Here is a 5,097-nt window from a genome sequence, read left to right on the forward strand (position 1 = left end):
TTGGAGAAAGAGTTATCTAGCTGATGTTATCTTACCTAGCTACTGAGCATGTGCCTCTTCCAAATAAAGAAGTATAATATGTATAGAAGTGAGATGTCTCACTCTGTAGCTAAAAACAAACAAACAGGGTGAAAAAGGAGGATCGGCAGCAATGTGCGGTACAACAAAAATAAGCTGTTTTATTTTTAATGAAACCAGGTAAACCTATTCTGGTACAACCTCAAAATACAATTATGAACCTGAAAATGAGCATATGGGCACTTTAATGCCTTATTGTACAGGCTTGCACTTAAAAATAACATACAGATTGAAATTACATTAGTTAATAACTTAATACTATGCTTCACCCACTAACATTAATAAAGTTTTACTTAGATTAGTGTTTTTCTTTGCCTTCATATCCTAACTGAATGAATGCAAATTTTAAATTATATAGGCTGTCATCAAACCTTTTCTGTCATAATAAGTAGAATATTATTTAATTAGATGATGAAATTGATTAATCGTTTTAGGCATTAATCAAGCAAACGTCAATTGTTCCAGTGTGAGGATTTGTTGTCTATTTTGTTTTATATCATTGTAAATTGAACATTTGGGTTTTTGTAACTGTTGGTCAGGCAAAACAAGCAATTATAAAGACATAACCTTGGACATTTATCCCCTTTTTCCCATTTTATAGACTAAATAATATATTGATTGATCAAACAAACTAATCAACACAGTCATTGTAGATTAAACCAATCATTAGTCGTGGCCATGGGGGGCTTTAAACTACAAATATTGATCACTGACTATGTGTTACAGGTCATGGATGAACATGGAAGCAGCATAGGAAGTGTTCATTGTCGCGGTCTGATGAAGAAACTTAGTTGACAGTAAAGCACTGTGGGAAACATCAGAGGATAAACATGAATGGACAAAGTGCATCTTTGCTGAATCCTTTGTTAAAATCTGTTTGAAAATGAACACTTGTATGGGTTGTGTTTGTCTAAATGCTGGAAGGAGGTGCTACATTTTAAACATTCTGTTTCAAATCTGGCAGGAATAAAGAAATAAATGTGTAAAACATCCACCCTTGGCCTGTTGCAATTAATTGTTGTGTACCAGAAATTCCTCAAGCTATCCTGGCGGAGTTGTTACATCACATGAGAATATGTAAAGCCACGATGAGCAGCTCGTGTTGGGCCTTCAGAGCTATTTGGAAGACAGGGAAGGGAATGTGTTTAATTAGTAGACAGAACATATGTACAGATAAGCCACCCTTCAAATTGTCTCTCTGTCTGATGTTATTGAAATTAAGTTTTCCTTCCCTCAACTCCTTTTGTGTAAACTGATTATGCTCGGTGAGCAGCATAGATACGTATATATCGGCCTAGAGAGACAGACGGGGAACTGATTACATCAGTTTATCTCCTTACAATTAAGGGCACTCTTCCACAGCGTAACTCTGATATGTAGAAGAATATGTTTAACTAGTTATGTGGTGGAGCTGCTTAAAATATACGATTAGAGGACTGTTATGTCATGTGAACGTACACTAGTTTTAGTGATTATAAACTGTAGTTTATAGAAAATTCTGACAGACACAATAAAGAAGAGAAACAAGAATAAAAACACACCAGTGAAGTCCTAGTTTAGCCACCAGTACAGAGAGCTGTCATTATAATAGAGTATGTGCTAATGGAGGTATTGCAAATGTGATTAAAGAGTAATTAAAGTTGTATTAAGTGCCAGAATAATGCTAACTATGGATAACATGAAATACAAATTGAAGATAAAATGCAGATTGTGCAAACGGATAACACAGTATACAGTCCCTGACAAAAGTCTTGTCGCTTGTGTACAAATGGACCTGAAGTGCCGCTGAAATATATTTCTAATCAAGATTTATTTACAAGAAATGGCTCATTTTAATCCCAACAGCTTTTGTAATAATGTTTCAGTGCAAAAAGAAACTGTCAAAAAGTATTCTAATATTCACAGCTTGGTAAAGCCCATTGAGTTAATTTTTGCAAAGACATAAGTGTTGTCGCCTTGTCATATGAGCTTCACCTTGACTAACAATGGATCAATTAGGTCTCAGGTGTGTATAAAAACAACCCCAGTACACTAGAACTTCACATCAACTGCAACTAGACCTCTGCAAACATGGCCAGATTCACCCTGAGACTAAAGTTTTGATTATCAAGAGGCTGAAGACCAGATCCACTGCTGATGTGGCAGACACCTTCAATGTGTTCACGGCAAGTACAGAGGATTAAAAAAAATTTGAAGACAATGGAGATGTTTCGACAAGCCCAGGTCAGGCAGACCCCGCAAGACAACTGCTCGAGAGGACCGTTTGTTGGCTCGAAAATCCAAGGCCAGCCCATTTTCCACTGCAGTAGAGCTCCACCGACCTGGTCCCCTGAAGTCCCTGTGTCAACCAGAACGATTTGTCGGATTCTGTCTCGAAATGGCCTCCATGGTTGAATCAGTGCCAGAAGCAGCACTAAACAAAAGACAATTGAAAAAAACGTGTGGCATTTGCCAAGGCCCACAGCCGCTAAAAGGATGGACGCTGGAGAAGTGGAAGAAAGTGGATTTTTCAGATGAATCTTCTGTTGAATTACACCAAAGTTGCCGCAAATATTGCAGGAGACCTACTGGAGCCCGCATGAATCCAAGATTCACCCAGAAAACAGTGAAGTTTGGTGGTGGAAAAATCATGGTCTGGGGTAACATCCAGTATGGGGGTGTGCGAGAGATCTGCAGGGTGGAAGGCAACATCAATAGTCTCAAATACCAAGAAATCTTAGCTACCTCTTATATTCCCAACCATAAAAGAGGCCAAATTCTGCAGCAGGATGGTGCTCCATCGCACACTTCCATCTCCACTTCAAAGTTCCTCAAGGCAAAGAAGATCAAGATGCTCCAGGATTGGCCGGCCCAGTCACCAGACATGAACATCATTGAGCATATGTGGGGTAGGATGAAAGAGGAAGCATGGAAGACCAAACCAAAGAATATTGATGAACTCTGGGAGTCATGCAAGACTGCTTTCCTAGCTATTCCTGATGACTTCATCAATACATTGTATGAATCCTTGCCAAACCGCATGGATGCAGTCCTTCAAGCTCATGGAAGTCATACAAGATATTAAGTTTGAATCTCACAGCACCACTATTTAATTTGCTGACATATTTTAGTATTTGTAGTAAATTTGTTCAATTTATGTATAGGCGACAAAACTTTTGTCTTGCCAAAATTTGACCTTTCTGTCTTGTTTAAATAATAAATCTTTTTTTAGTTAAACTAATTTATTTCACTGCATTGAACATCATTTGGGAGGGTTTTAGCTTTTCATATGAGCTATTTCTTACACCAATTGATTAATTAAAAGTCAGGTTAATAGCAGGTGTTTCTACAAAATAGATAAGCGACAAGACTTTTGTCAGGGACTGTATATATAAATATAGAGAAGCTTTCTATTGGTATTTTCTGTTCCTATTTTAAGAAGATTATGTCTTTATCACTGTTCTCGGCATGTACAATTGAACCCCCCTGGTCAGTTTAACAAATACAGAATTAATATTTAACATTCAACGACAACATTGCATAAAGGGCAGAAGGGCAATCAAAGTGCTCAAAGATGACTTGAATTTCACCACTGTCATCAAGATTGAGAGGCACAAATGGTCACTTAGTAATTATGAAACGTGAATCTGTTTGTCAGAGGATGCTCTGGAGCTAGATATGATCTAAATTCAGCACATAGACAGGGATCTAAGGTTGTTACTGCTGCATTAAACAGAGGGAGGGACCAGATTGATCTCTGACACTGAGAATTACATCTGATCAGTGAAGCACAAACATGCTAGAAAACATTTTTGCTTGTACCCTAATGTACAGAAGTGGTTGGCTGTGATCGCTCTTCCCTTGGGGCTCCTGCATGATCACTGTTCTGCTATTTCAGATAATGATGAAGCTGAAGAGGCAAGCTCATAAGAGCCGTCTGCAGTTAAAAAAAAGATCCCATGAGACTTCTCATCCCTAAAACGTAGGATATTAAGAGATGAAAGACTCACAGCTTTCATCAACCTGTTTTCCATTTGCTGTTGGTGTTGTTGCCCATACACTGGTCTCCTCAGGAGACCAGTGTCCAGAGACAGGCTTTCCCAGCGCTCACACAATCTTTTAGAGCTAATGGTGCAAAGCAGAACACAGTCTTTTAATGCTTCCCGGCTCAGCTGTGTGACCATTAATCTGCAGCACATTCATCCTGGTCATGACATGACTGATGGCAACCTCTTGATTAATACATCATGTCCGGCACCTCGTACTGTTGATGTGCGCAGCTGGCTGGCGCTGCGGGACGTTTTTCCTGCTGCCCTTGCATCCAAATTCTGGAGCTCTGCACACTCGGGAAAACCTGCATCTGCCACCGAGTCTGTTTTGATGCCAGTGTTAGTCAGTTCGGCCAGCTAATCAGTGTAACAGGAACACAATCCTGCCTTTGGCTACTCTCCCTCAGCCTATATTAGTAACCTTAAACTCCAAAGAATTTGAGCAGAGCGCTGGATTACACTTATCTTCATGGGGATGAAATAGAGAGCGGAGGGAGCGAGGGCATGGGAAGTTTAGGGAGCAGCAGGAATAACGTGGCTAGACTTAAAATGATGTGCACGTACAGCAAAACTTTTCTTGAAGGAAAAAGTAGCATTACAGCAGCGGCTAAAACATATCTAACCTCTTCAGTCACATATCCATCCATTACATCAAAGTGTTGTGCAGACAATCCCATGAAAGATTGCTTAAAGTTTTAGTCGAGGACTCAATGTTTTTGATATCAAATAGGCTTATGTTATGCTGATTTACAGGAAAATGTGTCAATGCACAAGACCTGCATAAGAGTTTTCTGATAAGCACACTTATGGTTAGGTGGATCCTGAAGTAACTTTGTGTCAAAATCCAGTTTAAAAGGTCCCATGGCATGAAAATTGTACTTTATGAGTTTTTAACATTAATATGCATTCCCCCAGCCGGACTGTGGTCCCCCAGTGGCTAGAAATGGTGATAGGTGTAAACCAAGCCTGGGTATCCTGCTCTAACTTTGAG

At 39.4% G+C, this 5,097-nt stretch overlaps 1 protein-coding gene across 2 annotated transcripts in view; it reads left to right on the forward strand.

The window, feature by feature from the left end:
• The window catches only part of ascc1 (activating signal cointegrator 1 complex subunit 1), an 11,933-nt gene extending 10,863 nt beyond the window's left edge, over window positions 1-1,070 (forward strand). For both annotated transcript variants that reach the window (XR_004327117.1, XM_032501451.1), the window contains one exon: window positions 805-1,070. The gene's annotated coding sequence lies outside the window, so the exon portion shown is untranslated. The remainder of the gene's footprint in view (window positions 1-804) is intronic.
• The last annotated feature ends 4,027 nt before the right edge of the window (window positions 1,071-5,097 follow it).

The sequence above is a fragment of the Etheostoma spectabile genome, chromosome 21, assembly GCF_008692095.1.
Source record: "Etheostoma spectabile isolate EspeVRDwgs_2016 chromosome 21, UIUC_Espe_1.0, whole genome shotgun sequence".
Classification (NCBI taxonomy): domain Eukaryota; kingdom Metazoa; phylum Chordata; class Actinopteri; order Perciformes; family Percidae; genus Etheostoma; species Etheostoma spectabile.